The sequence below is a fragment of the Vanessa atalanta genome, chromosome 1 (assembly GCF_905147765.1).
Source record: "Vanessa atalanta chromosome 1, ilVanAtal1.2, whole genome shotgun sequence".
NCBI lineage: Eukaryota > Metazoa > Arthropoda > Insecta > Lepidoptera > Nymphalidae > Vanessa > Vanessa atalanta.
In genome coordinates, this window is record NC_061871.1 from 7669768 (window position 1) to 7688902 (window position 19135).

Genomic DNA, 19135 nt, shown 5'->3' on the forward strand with positions numbered 1-19135 from the left:
AATATACATATTGTAAAAAGTTAACAACGTATATTGTAATAGGTTGTAAAAAGTAAGAACCTGTGAATATCTCACTGATAACAAAAACCCCGTTAAGGAATAGGATTTACAGTTCATTTTATCACGCTACTCCATTTCGGAATAATATTTGTTTTAATATGTATACTGTATTTTATTGGTAATCCAAAAGTATACCAAGTTATTGTATGTATGTCGCCATTATCGAAAGATACCTTTGCATTTTATTACACTGTTAATACACAACCAACCGGTTTCAATTTTTCTTTAACTACCTATACTGGCATATTCATATTGCAATACTAAAATTAATGTAAAGGGATGTTTTAATATCTGAAAAGTTGGTTTTTCATATACACTCACCAAATTCTATTGGATATACATAAAAGTGATATTTAAAACATATAAAGGAATGTTCCTTTATAATTCTACATCCATCGAAATTGTTACGAGATATATAAATTGAGCACTTCAGCCTATACGAAAATGTTGTCCTTTCGTGAGTGGCACATTTGCATCCGAATACATTCAAACTGAACGAATCTCTTGCGATCTGATAAAGATTGCCCCTTTTATTTCGATTTGTATTGTTGTCGAATGTAGTTTTTTTTAGCTTTGGTAGTCGAACTCAGTGATATAATCAACAATTATGATTGTTTTTGTTACATAAAATTACTTATTGATATATATATATATATATATATATATATATATATATCCAGTTCCTTGTAGTTAGGGCGATATTACATAACTTTTGAATAATTAAAGTATATGTATATATAATCGACAATTATGAAACAAACTGATTAGAAATTATACAGCGAACAATTTTTAGAGGATTAACAGTATTATTAACACTGGTCTAACATCGGACAATGACGGATGTTGTTGGAAATACTGTGAAAGGTACTTTCGAATGATGGATCCGAAAGAATGTAAGTGCATGAACATGTTTCGTTGATTTATAATTTCCTATCTGTAATCGGATGCTAAACCTGAAAGGTGTTACCGTATTACACGACTTGAATTGATTGTACTATAGCCTGTTCCAATGGGAGTAGGAAAAAAGAAAAACAAATCTTTAATTTACAAATTTGGTGCGATTTGCTTATAACTCAGCTATATTATGCACTGCAAAATGTTTACGATTAATATATCTTTACTCATAACACAACACTATTTCACTTAACTACTTATATTCACTTTAATTTTACCTTCGAAAATTCGATGCACATTCGATGAACATCATAGATTAAGCTCTCGAACAATGATATCGCGTCAATTTGCTGTTAAATGTTGTTTATTATTTAGGCTTTTCACCTTTTATCTTTGGAATAGAGTATAGATTGCTTAGGTCTACAGAGGTCTTTTAGATCAACAATGTATGTATGTATGTATATTATCTTAAATATTTGGTAGGATTAGCAAAATATTGATATTGTATTGCCAGAAAATTGTTGAATGAAATCACAGTTTTTATTAGACCATTTAAAATTAAGACAGTGTAATAAAATAATTTTAAATTCAAAGTGCAGTTAAAAACAAAAGCCTTTTTCCCATAATTTCTAAATTATATTTACAGCCAGCTTTCTTTGTGTGTATTTCACCCTTTAGGGTAGAATATTTAGAAAAGCTTAAATTCGTATCTACTCATTTTTATCAGTACCCCAAAAATAAAGTATCATGTGTGTAAATTAGAAAATGACCGACTTTCATGCAAATTATCAATTAGTAGAATAATTTCCAAAATTCCTTCCTTAGTGAGTATGTACTCAATAAAAATACCCTACTCACGAAATTACATAGCCGTAACTTTAATAGTTTACGCTGATAGTCGACGGGGATGATGCATCAGTCAGTCAGGACTATCAGGATATTTTTAAGTAAAGATTAAGTAAGTAATATTTTTAAATAAAAACAAAAGCCGTTCGCTGATCACTACCGTACCGTAGGTCTTTGCTAAAAATAATTTAAAAAAAAGAGCGCAAAACTATAAAGAATGCAATTCGGCGAACACAAACGTTCCGTAGGGAGCAAACCACGCGTCCGAGCCGCGCGGCATGCTATCTCGCATAACTGAGAGTGATAGTGATAGATCTGTTGATGAAATATTGATATATCGAAATTATTATTTCGAAATGACCATATTTATTACTAATTTTTTTTCTACGATACCGATTATTTGATGTTGAAATGTAGATATCGGTAGTCGATATATTTTTTTAATTTTTTTTTATTTTTAATTTTTTTTCTCGTTATGTATTTAATCTACAAAATCATCTGTAAACTAAGTAATCTACCTGTTTTTCAATATATTATGTTATATTTGCTGCGGAAATATTTTAAAACTGTGATAACTCCAAAGATAGTCAATGAAATCTGATGATGTACGGGCAATTTATTTTTAAATGAAATCCTTTAATAATGTGATTAATTACATATTTACATTAAAAATTATACCATATTTATGAATACAACTTCGCAAATAACGCATTACTTTCGAATAAATTTAGAACATAAGAAATGTGCCTCCGCGGACTATTTTTTAGAACTTTTTAAGAGGGAAAATTCTGTCATACATGATTATTGCGTAACTTTAACCGTTTATGCAGCGTTCGCAACTAAAGCTCTCAAAAGGTATCAATTTTCTAGTCCATATTATATAACCTAGAACCTTCCTCGATGAATGGTTCGAACCTGTAGTTATTTTATAAGGCTAACCTAATTATTGCTAGCGAAGATTTTAAGCAAACAAAATATTTATTAATTAAGTCTACTTATATATCCAAATAGTCGACAGAAATACTTATATATACAATATTTTTAAATACAACACACAACATATATAAATAGAAATCTAAACGCCAATTTTCAAATTGAAAAAAAATTACAAACTTTTCTGCTAAGTTTTACTCTTTTTTGACATTTGTATTGTGCTTATCAAAAAGTATTGCTCATAATTATATAGCTTCAAAAATGACGTACTTATATACAATTTTTTATCTCCCAATTAACTCCTTCAGAAAATGAATTTAGAGAAATTTATTCAATATTATTAATTTATGGAGCTTTGTAACTCATAATCTATGTTAGTATATTTTAGTTATATATACACGATGTCACCGAAAGCTATATAACAATAATTTTTTTATTGTATTAGCAGCCTGTAAATTTCCCACTGCTCGGCTAAAGGCCTCCTCTCCCTTGAGGAGAAGGTTTGGAACATATTCCACCACGCTGCTCCAATGCGGGATGGTGGAATACACATGTGGCAGAATTTCGTTGAAATTAGACACATGCAGGTTTCCTCACGATGTTTTACTTCAAGCTCATGAAAATTCAGTGGTGAAGATCATCGGTTAAGATGCACGCGTTCTAACCACTGGGCCATCTCGACTCAAATCAAATCATTTAGATCGAAATCGAAAACTCATGGAGTTTTCCTTTAAACTATGCCAGAATTATATAACAATAACATCCTAAAAATGTGGTTGTGAAATGTTTAGTTTAAATTTGAGTCGCGATGTAGGTAGTTATCAGGTCTGTGAGTATAACAATTTGAATATTCTAAATAACAATGAAAAAGGTAAGCAAAATACTTACATTTTAATGTATTAGGTTCACAGAATTTTTATATCTCAGATGCAGGCCACTTAGAAAAACAGATCTCGTTCTATTTTGTTTGTATCTAAGCGTGAAAATAAACGAAATTATTCACTCAATACGAGGGTACTTTCTCGTTTCGACGCGTTGGATCGCTAAGCTGCTTAGTTGAAATAATAAAGGTTCCCATTTTCTCACAAAAATAAAATCAATTTAAAGCAGTCTTTAAGCCATTAAATGTTATCAATTTATACATTTCTTTCTCGTTTTCTGTTTAAAAATTTAGAAAATGAGACTTTTTTAAAAGGTCGATGCAACTTGCGAAATTGCTCACTAAAACAATAAAATCTAAGCAAAGTATACCGGAGCGTAGTACTTTGTATAATTATATTAATTATAAATATATACTATATAATTGGTTGGATATCGATTTGGTAAATTCCTTCGATGGTTTTATAATTACTTATTTAGATATTATTGTTATCAAATACATGTATAGATTCTTTTTTGTCATTTAAATTGAAATTGTTATACCAGTTTCAATCCTACTCCCATATAATACGAATTAATATTGCATATCATGTTTGTGAATAGTAATAACAGGGACATATTTGAATTTTGCACATTTGTTCGCGGAACCAAAACTCTATGAATTCTAGTGTTGAACTTAAAATGCAAACTTTTCTTCGTAATAAACAAGTCGTTTTATGTTAAAGCAAAGTTCATAGATATAGCACAGAGAGAGTAACCAAATTTCGTCAGCTCTTTGTGTGAGTTTATGCTAAGTGTGATTTTTTTGCATGTTCTATGTTCAACTTTAATTATAAAATTCAAACAAAGCTATTTCTCATTTGTCCTATTTTTTGTTAAGTGAAAAATAATTGTCTACTTACGAATGCATGGAAAACATGTTATTTACTTTAAAATATGACTGCAGTTCCATATCTGATTAATTTTTTTTATGAAATTTTAAATACAAGCATATAAAATTTAACTAACATATTTTTTTCATACAATTGCTTAAATATTCCAGCAATATTTTAATGGCGTTTACATTTTATTATTTTAAATAATATATTGTCAATTCAAGTAATTTAAGCAAAAAAATTAATGACGAGCATATCATTTGCTTCAGAAACATAAATCTTACATGACGAGGCGTTACGACGTGTAGCCTAGATCATTGCTCAGGCACGTGTAAAATTGAACTTGAAGCGTAAACATTGACTCAATTTATCTTTCTCGAAGAATTTTATATCAAATACTTGCCTTAAGTTGCGTAGATAAAAGAGTTTATTCGATCATTCGTGCTACGGATAAGAAATTATACCTAAATTGATGTGTGTCAAAAGTATAATACTGTAATACCGATTCTTAGAGACATTACTAACATTATGTAAATACGTAAATTTTTTAAGGGGTAAATTCTCTAGCATTTCGTAAAGACACATCTTTAAACAAAGCCGATTACGTTTGAAATTTTACAATTGCTAAAGTCATTTTTCATTCATAAATCGCCCGCTCAGCACATGTAATCCCCACCGACGGTTTTACAACGAGGGTGCGTTATAAGCTTAAGTGATTGTTGTTTCATTTTTAACATATTATGGATTAGATGTGCAAAATTCTTGCAATGTGGAGTAAATTAAAACTATCGAGATTTTTAACCTTTTCAGAGTTTCGTTCCTTTAAAAGGAAAAAGGAATTCTTATAAGATCATTTCGTTGTCCGTCAGTCTGTCTGTCCGAAAAACCTTTTTCTCAGGAACGCGTAGAAGTATATATAATGTTGATATTATAACCAAATACTGAGGTTTCTGGTTCTTTGGAGCTATGAAAAAAATTAATATCCAAGTCGATGCAATCAAAAGATATGGCCGATTATGTCGCAAAGGGCCCCGACTATGTTTTAAGCCGAGGTGCGATCTCATAGGATACACCCTCAGGACGAACGTCATTCTTGAGCTGGAAAGGGCTCAATTTCAAGGCTGAGTCTAGTACTCGCCCCAACGTTCGGTGACGCTGTAAAGGCGAGTAGGGCCAACAGCACTACTACATACACGACACAAAAACCTATAAGTCCCGAATATAATGTGTAATAAATATAATCATGAAATTTGCAAGAAGCAATTCCAAGTATAGGAAACATCCGCAAACCGTAAATTTATTGTGACATAAATGTCTGTTTGTCTATCTGTCCGGTACGCAATTCACAGTGTGCTAATCTGTTTTACACTTGCTCGGCTTTTTTTTAAAGTCAGATGAGTTCCCATAACATTTTAATGTTCGGCGGCATTTGCTAATTGTGTTATATAATATTAAATTTTTGTATATACGTACATATTTGAGATAAATCGATTTTGACATCGCTTAACGGATAACCGTGAAAGTTAGCACATACTATCTACATACATTGTTTATAACTCGGTACTAGATAGCTCTATAGCACATCACAACTTCAATCGTGCAATTGATCTATATGATAATTCGCATACAAAGGTTATTTTTAGAGGCGAGGAACTTGAAATTGAAATAAAACACAGATATATATATATATATATATATATATATAAATATCTTTAATCTCAATGAAATATACGCGCCAGTCCGGTCAGCCCCATGCCCGAAATAATATTCAAACATTTATGCCATAATTTAATCTGTCCAATTTCATGGAGATTAAAATATTTTTCTGTGTTTTATTTCAATATAAAGTTCTCCTCCAGTAAAATAGACTTTATATAAAAGGCAGGACAACGTCAGCCCGTTTTTCTATCCTAGTACTATTTGCAATAGTTAATGCATTTACAGGTCAACAAAAGTAAACACATAATAGGTAAATTATTAGTTCAATATATATAACTAGTTAGACTTATTATTTGCTTTTGAAACAATATAATGTAGAATGACTAATTATGTTTAATTAATACTGCGAATAGTTAAATTGAAATCAAATACATACAATACTTACATTAATCGAAATAAAAAAAATTCAAACGTTGCGTCAAAAGAGGAGGTTGACGTTACCTTATAAGCGCCTGATACTATACTTATAAATACTCTACTTACTAATACTTTGTAGAATTTATTAATAAAACATAATTTAACATATACATTAATTTAACTATTAAATATATAACATTTATATTCTTAACGGCTACCAAAAGAAAACTATCTACGACCTCATAAGAGACTTCTTCAACTCTCGGGGGATTCTGATTCCTAGACAATTTTATTTAAAGGGACAAAATCAATTACATAATTGTTTATAAAAAAAAAATGTTGAATCAAAAGAACAACGCAAAACATCTTTATAGGGTTTTTCTTTATTATACTGAAAATTAAAAAGAAAATAGAAATTTTGACAAAGAATAAGCCCGCCGTATTATTTTTATCAGATATTTTCAAATGAGAGTAATTTATTTTCGAGATTAGTTGTAGTTCATCTTGATTATAAGAAATACTTCTATATTTGATTAATTTTGAATTTAATTAAATTGTACATCTTATACAATGTTAGCGCTATTTGAACCCTAATTTAACAGAAAACCAGCCAAAAGTGACCACTAAACTAAATTATCATTGAAGATATACATAAAAATCGGAATAATGCTTTGAAGCATGCGAATGACGACTAACTTACCCTACAAACTATAGTCTCTATTTCTCTACTCTATATTCAGAGCACGTTGATTCTATTTGCCTACTAAGCTCTCGTTATTCCACAATTCGTTTTGGTCTCACGTATTTCGATCTACACACATTGCAGTTTTAATTATTTTGCACAACTGCATCTAAAATTGAATAGATAGTGTAAAGTTAAAAATAACTTAAAAAACTTTTTTTTGACACGTTAATCGTTGATCGCACAAAAAATTTACATTAAAATGGGGGAAATGTTCTTTGTTTGCCAATTAAATATATATTGAATTAAAATTATAAAATTAATAATAACGTAAAAATGAAAAACGCCCTCGAGACGGAAAACTGGAAACTAAACGGGACTCTAACGTTCATTCAAAAGTAGAGCGATTAAAGTGCGAAAGCGGCTGTAATATTGTTACTCAAACAAAAATAAAATAACAAATATAACAATACATAGTTTCCGGTGCTTGGTTTTAACCTTAATCAAATTATTTAGCTACTTTTAACCATTACTCTTTTGGTAAATTTTGCATTAATATTGCACTGTATGCGTACTTATTACTAAGTTCATTGTTTGTAACTTTATTATCTATTATGACCACGAACATTTGAAACTTGTTCAGTATTAGTTATACTAGAAGTAAAGTCAAGTTTCAGCTGATTCACTCATGCACCTATCAATAAAATATCTTGGACAGATATGGACAGAATTTTCATTATGTATCAATGTAATCTTATATATTAACCTAAAAATTATATCATCGGGTTTTTACCTGTGTTATTGAAAATTGATTGCATGACTACACTTCACGCCATGGGTGTCATGCCAACGCATATTTAAGTAAAGCTCCATCAATTATAGTTATGATAGAATAATGTAAAATTTATATTTTATAAGCATTCCTAACAATAATATCGCTTTTAATACTTACATCGTACTTTCCATAGAATCACCATGTATTTAGATTTTATCACTAACTAGCGACCCGCCCGGGCTTGGCACGGATGCAATGCTGATACCTACTAAATATACTACAGAATGTCTTACAACGTTCACAGTTTTTCAGTCATTAGTCAATACAAATCGCTATGTCCCTGCGTTTTAAATATTCTGTATATATCTTCGAAAACATTAATTTAAATTACATGCTGTAAACGGCCATATTGATCTATATTAGGTAGTTAATTGGATAATGCTGTATTGCTTAAAATCGCTTCGAAAATAAGTCAATATTTATCGTAAAAAGTAACGGAGAAAAATGGTTTTTGTGGGCTATCTCTAAGAGATAAACATATATCATCGCGGACTTTTTTGAAGACCTTTTTAAAGTATATAGTACTTTAGTACATTATTTTGATCGCTCTCGTAGGGTTTAGCCAACGTTTGCGTACGTACAATGTAAGCGCAAAAATATGTTTATTTACGACATCATTTCAAAAACCTCTAAAATTATCAGTGTTTCTCTACTATATCGTGTATGTAATATACATATAAACCTTCCTCTATCTATTAAAAAAAATGCACCCAAATCCGTTGTGTAATTTTAAAGATCTAAGCATACAAACAGACAGTGGTAAGCGACTTTGTTTTATACTATGTAATGATGATAGTTTCATATACAGGATTTCACATTAATAATCTTAAGTAAGTTGGGTAGTATTCGACTGAAAGTCCAGTGCCCGATGATCGTGTTGGTAACCTCCTAAATTTATAACTTTTTATTTCCTTACAAGTAATTCGCATTAAAATCATTTCATACAAGTAAACTCAAATAGCTTATTAAGCAAACCTTCAGTAAGATTCAAAGTTACAGAAATTCTTTTAAAACTTCGCAACTCAAACGTTGATGAATATCTCTTCTACTTTGTAAAATATTCATTACAATAAATGTTTTAGAACCAAGATTAATTATCCACGCAGCTGCTTTGTAAGGCTTCTCTTGTATTGTAAACATTGCTATTTGGTGCTAAACATATATTCAGCTTCTAAAACGTTAAATAGATTAATCATGAAATAAAATAACCTACAATATAAGCTATTTATTGTGTTCGTTAGAAGTAATCCTTATAAACTAATAATACTCCTAATTGTATTAGCGCCAAAACATCAGCGCATAAACAATGACTTGTTAGCGTAGATCAGCGCTATAAATCCAATAGATGGCAAGTATTATTAATTTTAAAGAGATCGTAGGCTTTCTCCGTATTGAGACTTCAAAGTTATTTCCCTTAATCTTCAAAAGAAAAGTTTGCAACTATGTGATATACGTCTTCCAATCATCCGTAGCAAATTTGAACAAAAAATTCTTCAGATTCACGTATTGTTTATAATTCAATGGTAACTTTGATCTACCAGGGGAGAAACGACTTTTAAATTTATACCATTTCTTAAAGAAGGATTTCTGACATTTGTATGAAAATTTATTAAGATAATCCTGTATAATGTGGTAAGGCTTTGTGCAAGCCCATTTGGGTATGTACACCTACCACCTCATCATATATTCTACCACCAATCAGCAAAACTTATTGTTGTGTTCCGGCTTAAAGTGTGAAGGAACCAGTGTAGCTATAGGCACAAGGAACATAATACCTTAGTTCCCAAGATCGGTGGCGCAACATCGATGTAAAAAGTGGTTAAAATTGCTTACACTGTCCATGTGATGTGGGTGATGGTGACCATGCGTACTTATTTCTTAAAGGCCGGCAACGCACCTGTAACCCCCCTGGTGTTGCAGATGTCCATGGGCGGTGGTAATCACTTTACATCAGGTGAGCCTCCTGATCGTTTGCCCCCTATAATATAAAAAAAATGCAACAATCCAGGTCACATTTTTTTATAAAAAAAAAATCCGAATTATAAATGTTTTTAATAAATTGGTAACAGAAAAGTAATTATCGCTTTCAATATGTTCTCACTTGTTTCATTTCCTGACTTATTGTTGTTTCTTGTGAAGTTATTGTTGGCATTCGATAGAAGGGATAGTCTGAGACAGTACTTCGTAGTATTCGATAATTAGTTGTTTGCAGTGAAAATATACAGGCATTGAAGCACATCACACGATAACGCCTGAAATTGTATACATATATTTAAACTATATCTTTAAATGCTTAAATTTAAATAAATTAAAAAAATGAGTTCCGCCATGACAGCTTTTAGCTGCCGTGACCAGGATTCGAACCTGGGTTACTACGGCCACAACGTAGGGTCCTAACCACTAGACGATCACGGCTATCGGAACCGGTGAATGTAGTTACTAAAAGTGCCAACTCTTTCGGACCGTTTCATTTCAAGATTCGATGCGGTCACGTCGTCGACTGTAAAAAAATAATTGAAACATAAAGCGCTCAAATTTCATCTAAATTTCTCTTTTTTTAATCGCCAAAACATGTAACCCCATCAAAGTTAAAAGTCACTCGTGACTTTTTAATCTGTCAAGTTTTATGTCTTTTAAATTGTTTCGTTTATTAATGTAAAATGAATGCAATTGTGTTTTGAACATTTTTGTTACAAGCTCCGATAGCCGTGATCGTCTAGTGGTTAGGACCCTACGTTGTGGCCGTAGTAACCCAGGTTCGACTCCTGGTCACGGCAGTGTGAAGCTATCATGGCGGAGCTATATCATTTTATAGTATTTTTTATATAATATGTAAATTTCCTCAATTGTTCTTATTGATAGTTACTTAAAACTAAAATAATGAGGCCATATAACTGAGAAAAAAGCTGCTAGCACAACAATATTTATATAAATTTATTTGTAAAAAATATAATAATATTTTTTTATAATGTACATGAGACTTTCTAGCAAAAATGTAAATCGACTGCAAATGTGGATAATGTGCAATCGATTACCATTGGTGGCACCAGTGGCATTTAGGGTTGACTTTATCGGTCTATCTAGGTACTATAGATATGGCATTATACAATAAAACAATAACAAAAAAAAAGTTCTCGTAAAACATAACTATAACGAGATATTTACCTTACGTGTTTTCATGATAATCTCTCACCGTGCAATAAAGTTATTATGGCAATAAAATCCAGATGTATTAAATTAATTTGAATGAATGTGGAGCTTATATATAAAAGCAAGTCCATTAGTAATATCACTAAAATGTAAATATATGTCTAACAATAAAAATTACCAGTAATGCAAGTCAATTATAATTTTCATATCCCCGTTAACACTTAGGGTTTTATATCGTATAATTACATTTATTTACTTTTTTAAAATAAGTAACAAAAAAAAATTAATACGTGAAGCGATTGAATGTCTGAACTCTTTTAAATATAACCAGACTACAAAAAATACATTAAAATAGCCCAAATAAGCCGTATTCACATCCGTTACCAATTTTATATTTTAACGTTTAAAAACGTATTCGTTTTTAAAATAATTTACGTTCGGAATAAGTTAATTAATGCATCATGTTTATTGTACTTTATCAGTAAGTCGTTAATACTGCGGACCTCATTTATTAACATTTCACTATAATATTGTTCACAATACCATCGTAAATGACATACATTGATTTTTAGAAATCTTGCTGTAATAACACTTTTAGTCGTTACACGTTAATTATCTATCAGAATAATTATGTATTTAATATAAATGAGGAAGAGAAATGAAATAACACCTAAACCCTGTGGAACGCTTATATTAACAACTATGGAGACATTTTATCCATTTACATCAAAGTATACACATCGCTTTTAATCAGCGTTTCGTGTTACAAGTGATCAAATAACTTAAATATTTCTCTAAATGTCGAGAACCCTAAGGCATCTTACTCATTATTGTGATGGGTAAATCAAACAAAAAATACTGAAATCAATCTGTATGTCTTTTATTGATTGCAAAAAAGAATGGTATTTTATTAATTACAAAGAAGTTTTGTAAATTTATACACACAATATATAAAATTATTAAAATATAAAAAGGCATGAAATGATTATTTTAAATTATCAATTATTTCTGAATCGACTTAAGATATTTTAAAGACTACTTTATTTAAATATAATTGATAAGTAACATATCTCTGATAAGATAAATAAATTAAACGCTGTCACTGCACCGTGCCAATTGTTATTCTTGAAATTATACTTTAATATAACGCCGATATTAATACCATTTTTGTATTGGAGAAGAGGGCTATCTCTGCAATCTATAACCTGGGCCCAAAGGATTCGTTAAGATGTCAATTTAAAGAATCTATTAATTTTCTTTTATTAATCAATCTCAATACTTTTAATTTTTTTTTAAATGTTATGTTTGTACGAAAAAACTTTAATGATTATTCCCAAAATTGTTACTTCAAGTACCCGATCACATAGAGTTATACTTACGTATACGTTTTTAAAATGGGATCCCACAAAACGTTCTATTATATTCAATGGTAAAATTTTAAAGAATCTTTAAAGAACGATCTAAATGATATTGCAAAACTAATGACTTCTTAGTTAATTGCACACCTTGGGAATGAGATGATCGCCTCCAGGCTGTTTCAAGTTTTTTTACGATTACGATTTTATTTTAGATTTGGATGAAAATATTAATTGTAAAATATGTCATTGACCAAAAAAAAAAAATGCCGCTAGGTTTCTTTCTCCGTTTCGTTCCAGGTCTGAGGTGTTTATTTCCGAACCGGTGGAAGATTTTTGACTATCAATAAGTAAGTGTAACACTTCTATACTGAATTAAATTTTTCTAAATAAAAAACTTTCAATAAAAATGTTGTTTTGGGATTGAATAGTTAAACAAAAACAGTCTTTTTCTGTGTTTAACTATACACCCGTTAATCAACTTGCTAGGGCGTCCATTCTAATGAAATTGTCAAACTACGTAATTGATCCGTTACACCGGACTATAGATCCTTCGGACATCTCGTCAAAATTCCAAATATCACCCGCACCACCTAGATGTTCGAATATCCACAACAGCGCGATTTTTAAGACATTTTCTGCCTCGCACAACCACTCTGTGGAACCAGCTTTCGCCGGCAGTTTTTCCGAACCGATACATTAGCAGCCCGCAAATGTCCCACTGCTGGGATAAAGGGCTCCTCTCCCTTTGAGGAGAAAGTTTGGAGCATATTCCACCACGCTGCTCCAATGCGGGTTGGCGGAATACACATGTGCCAGAATTTCGTTGAAATTAGACACATGCAGGTTTCCTCACGATGTTTTCCTTCACCGCCGAGCACGAGATGAATTATAAACACAAATTAAGCACATGAAATTTCAGTGGTGCCTGTCTGGGTTTGAACCCAAAATCATCGGTTAAGATGCACGCGTTCTAACCACTGGGCCATCTTTTTTTTATGTAACCGATACGATAACATAAAAAAAAGATGGACAAAAAGATGGACTTAAATACTGAGTAACGCCACGCTCAGCTACAGTAATAGTGGTATTAATATGTTCGATGTTATTATCATTATTATTGTGGCTATATACAACAGCTTTCAGAATCTTCGCAGAAAATTCCGAAGTAATACTTCACGAATAACCAAAACATACCGAGATAACATAGATTCCGTACGACAGGCGCTACGGAGCGTAGGAATTTTATTCATATTCGTTATATATATATGAGAAAGTGCCCGTTCTGGTTAGAACTGCACGAAATTCCTTTTTAAAGTAGGAAGTCTATACAAAACTATTTCATTCAGAAATTTTAGAAATATATCACAGTATAAGTTACATTATACAATTATATAATCATAAAAAATACTTCTATAATATATAATTACTAATCAAGTTAGAGATATTATTTATGGTATTTGTTATACTTTAAAGGGTATTAATTAAAAATTATAATAACATCGCTACATTGTATGCTGATGCATTTCGTATTTTAATCCTCATCCTCACCTCACAGTTGCCCGTGCCTTTTTTACATTCTACTTTTATACATTTCGGCGTTTCATATTTTATCTTATTACTGAACATCAGCAGATCTTCGCTGGACTTCGAGCTAGTCGTCTTCTTGAAAGATGTATTAAAATAATTAGCAATAGTTTAAATAAGGTAAAAAACACTGTCTGTTAAACAACATTTCACAAACTTGATCGGAGGAAAATTTTGATTAATGGTGACAGTAGGTTGTTACAAATTAAGACAATTTCGAATCTTGTTACGTTAATGTCCGTTTCAGGCAGTAAATCAGACATTATCTATGCAGGCGCCAGTAAGTCCGTGTGTCTTGGCTTTCAGCCAGCTTTCAATGATAACTACCTTCCTGGAGTACGAAAAACCAGAATACACCGCGGAGTCAAAGTAAACAATACAGTCTATCTAAAGTATATTAATAAGGATTAAAAATGCCCAATAAACCACATAAATTTAAAAAGTTCACGAAAAGTCCAGGTCCAGTGACACGTGCTTAACCGAAGATTGTAGGATTATGTCCAGGTAATATAATGCTGAATCTTATCTTATGCTCAATTCGGGTCTATATTTTACTTATGTATTTATCGACTGATCAAAATTTTTTATGGAATAGTTAGTCGGACTGGTAAATAGGCCATCTGATGTAATTAATCACCAATGCCCTTAGACGTTGGGGTTGAATCACCACTGCCATTGTCATCTGAAGATAGACATTTGTGACGTAAAAAACCATTAACCAATCATCATCAACCATTAACCAGTAACCATTTCTTACATCGCCAATGCCCCACCAACGTTGGAAACTGAGATTTATGTCTCTTGTGCCTGTAGTTACACTGGCTCATTCACCCTTCAAACCGGAATACAACTATAATCAGTATTACTGTTTGTCGATATAATGTATAATGAGTGAGTGCTTCAGTGTTGTTTTCCGTTGTTGGAAGTTACACTCACGTAGGCTTGCACAATAACCTACAACGAAGAAAAAATAAATATTTTGAGAAGAATGATCTTTCTTCAGCTGATACAAAAACTAAAGTCGTGAAAGAAAAAAGCATAGAGCACATATTATTTATAAAACTCGCAAAACCCTCTTCTAATTCGGATTAACACAACTTCATTATATGTATATATTAGTATGTTTTTTAAATTTTTATATGAAGTAATCTCGATGTAAGCCCAGACGAAATTCAGCGATGTGTATTCTCAAACCGCAGCAGGAAATATTTCGTGGGAATCAAGGAGTGATAAAGCAATGTATGCTTATGCTCCGAGTCCTTGTGCCTCTGATTCATTAATATACCACTTTCTATTATTATTGCACAATGGCCGTATGGCAGTTGCTCATAACTGTAACTAAATTAAGTAATAATAAAAAAAGGAATGTATCGACTGACATTATGATGCTATTATTATTCTCAATGTGCTTGTTCTCATTTCTTCAAAAAATGTGCAAAATAAAATATAGCTGTCGTTTACACCGTCACGTACAAGATGAACACTCAAGTTGAGTGAGACCGTTGTTTGATAAGAATTCGCTAAAACTGTTACAACAATGGTCGCGTGCTAACAATAGAAATGTTCACCATAATTTGGGTAGCTTTGTGTAATATTTTAGACTTTATTTTAGAAGCCGTAAGACCGGAATTTTTATTAAAAGATATTCCTAAAAATTATAAGCATATGGTATATTTAGAGAAAATAATCTAAATGCGGAATGACTTCTCTGCAGAAAGAGAACCGAAATAGACGAAACAAGAATCTATGCGACATTAAAAACAAAAAAATACCATACATAAACAATGCAAGCTTTGAGATAATTCATTTGCATAATCGACTTATGTAAATAATTCCTATTCTATTTTTAATTTTTGATGCTTAGTATTTTACATATAAGTAGAGATACATAAATATTGCTTAAGTACGTTTTTCCTTTTTAATACGGCCCATCGAGTATGTAAAATCGTAAAAATAATTTTATATCGGAAATTCATTTTCTGATATTCGAAGAGATGAGATACGATCGGTGTATTAGCCTGAATATAAATTTACATATTTTTGATAAAATAGCGCTATTTATAAATGTATGCTAGATAGAGGAATAAAAGGTTAGATTGTTAGTTATTTTATGTCGATTAGGTAGTAACTTACGTTAGATCTAGAGAGAGTGACGTAACGTTCACCTCTGGCGTTATCGGTAGTGATGTCAGTAGAGCGGTGCTTTTGCGCTTTGTTGAGTGCACTCGACTGTGTCAAGCTCACACGTGCTGTCTGACAATAGCGGATAATCAAGCCGAACCGGATCATTTTTATCAAAAGATTTTAGTATGATCTTACAACGTAAATTAATGTACTAACACTGCGGTAACTCAGCCCGCTTAGATAGAAAAAATGAAAAATGATTTGAAAGTCTATCTAACAATCAAATATATCAAAGAAATCAAATGAACTCAAAGTCGTTGACTCACTCGTCTTTAACACCGGAAAACATTTTTTTTGTTAATATCTTTGTATACTAGTAAATTCCGACCGAGTTGAATCGTGCTAGCCCATCGTAAGCCGCCATGGGTTACAAGTAGTAAGAACTGATTAAAGTTTTTTTTTTTCTTAAGCGCATCCATCAATCGACTACACATTTTAACCATCCGCATTAGTTGAGTGGAATAAACCAAGTAAAATAATTCCCTAGATAAAGTGTGAGGCAGGCGGGTTCCTAAAATTCCGCTAAATATTTTACACGCAGTTAACATATTGTGCCGAACCCAAATAGAAGTGATAACGGTCACCGAATTATGTTTAGTGGTCAAAATATTAATAAACTAGTTAATTTTAATTAATATCTACAAATAATTAAACTACTGAATCAAAAAAGGTTTCAAATCGTTATGGACGAAAAAACCCGCTGAGTTTCTTTCGCCAGCTATTCTCAGGTAAGGGTATTTTCCTTTCCGAAGAGGTGATAGTGTTTAATTTGAGAATCAATAAGTAAGTAATGCTACTATTGAATGATTTTGATTTTATTTAAGAGAGAAGATTTTGTACACTATTTAGATGTAATTTTCGACTCGATATCGCTGCAGTACGTATATCAATAAGTAAGTAATGCTACTATATCGTTTGATGGTTGATATTGTTTTCAATATAGAAAGCCGAAAAAGCGCTACAGTGACATATAACTAGTACTATATACATTATGATCACACCCTCAGAGTTTCGTGATAGTTTCTTGTACATTACTCAGACCTTGTCACTGATCAATCTTAATTCTTAGAGCTCTTAGATTTTTTGACAACAGTGATATTAAGTAGCTCTAACATGAACCGGTTTTTCATCCTCTAGGAGTAAAATAATTTGTCTTGCTACAGCATCTCGGAGCGCAGTTACGGTAGGAGATCATTTATCTTTATATTTTACCGTCTCCAAGCATCAGTCTGTGTCATGGTTCACTGTAATTGTTACTTGTCTTTTAAGCGATTAAGTTTCTAACTTCATCTAAATAATCCGGCTTACGTGATCTCGACTTGCGCAAAATATATATATGCGATTTCTACAATATTTTGCATTAAACAAGACTGTGTATACATAGATGTGTGAGACATAGGCTTCGTCGAACAGCTCGTTTCACACAAAAGACTGAGAAGTCGTTAGGTGAATTTGAAAATATATCATTAACAAAAAAAGTAACTACTAATTTAACAGACAAGTTAAAAATATACTTATATCGATTTTAAATGTAAGAAGATTTAGCTCAGTTTTTTTTAAGCGTCATACGGGCAGACTTCTAGTAAAACGTGGATTGGAAAAAGAGTGTACCTACTCCTTCCTTAATGCCATGAAAAGATTGTTGATAGTGATTAGACCTATATGCTGATTTTGGTAAAAATTGTATGTTATGTCTTAAAAAACAAATATATATTTTTAGTTTATCATTCCTTAAAATCTTCAGGAACAAAACTTCCTTTTCTTGGTTAAAGTTTTAATTCCCACAAAACGAAACCATGGATTAATATTCTTAGTTATGAATATATATAAAAAAATTACAACATCGTACTTTAAAACGAATAAATATTGTCGCCTTTAAACCAAGTCAAATCATGAAAATATTGACACGTCACATAGCTTGATGATATGTTACGATAAATTGAACAGTTAATTCAGTCAAATGAGCAAGTATTATTATGCTAATCGTAGGAACAGTTCTATTTTATAAGAACTTTCTTAGTATCTCACTCGCGAAATCTTTGAAATTGAAATACGGTTACTGGTTACTTAATGCGTATACCATGTCATAGCTCTACAGTATTGAAAGTATGTGGGTAATTAGTAAAACTATTTAATTTAACAATTCGTATTCTGTTGCAAATCAATATCTGTCCGGATTGCATAAATAAACGATGCAAACTGGAAAATGCATATCATTACCAACCTGAACGATGCATCAGATGACCTTTCAACTTTTTTTTCCCCCTGTAACATACATACTGATAATTTATATTCTGAGTATGTTTTTAATATCTTCCTTATGAGTGACCTAAGTAAGGAAATGAAGGCCAGAACCGGGTTTTGAGTTCGTCAGCACATGGCCTGAAGCCATAAAAGATAACAATGATTAGTTGGATTGATAAAATCACAAGCCAATTAAAACAAAATTAGTATGCTAAATCTACAAAGTTATACGTAGGTTGGTTTTAAATAAAATCGAAACAAAAATAGCAATATTTAAACGAACAAAATATTCTCTAAATATAATCTATAATTAAAATGAAACATTTCATGCGATGAAAATATGAATGTCACTGAAAGTTGACGGTAGAACTGAAGTGTTTCGGAAATAGCCAATCTTTCAGTGTCACTGGAAATTAACCCTCCAACTTTCCCTGAACTTGAATTACACTGAACTACCGATTTACATTTAATTTACCGTCTACCCCAAATGTGTACCTATACCATTACATTAAACACATTGATAATCACATTCAAA

At 31.4% G+C, this 19135-nt stretch overlaps 1 protein-coding gene and 2 non-coding genes across 3 annotated transcripts in view; 2 read left to right on the plus strand and 1 right to left on the minus strand.

Moving 5' to 3' along the window:
- Positions 1-19135, plus strand: part of LOC125065520 (galanin receptor type 3) — a 60814-nt gene that overhangs the window by 15498 nt on the left and 26181 nt on the right. The window lies entirely within an intron of this gene.
- On the minus strand, positions 10424-10495 carry Trnah-gug. Its single transcript has one exon. It is a non-coding gene; the product is annotated as a tRNA-His (tRNA).
- On the plus strand, positions 10786-10857 carry Trnah-gug. Its single transcript has one exon. It is a non-coding gene; the product is annotated as a tRNA-His (tRNA).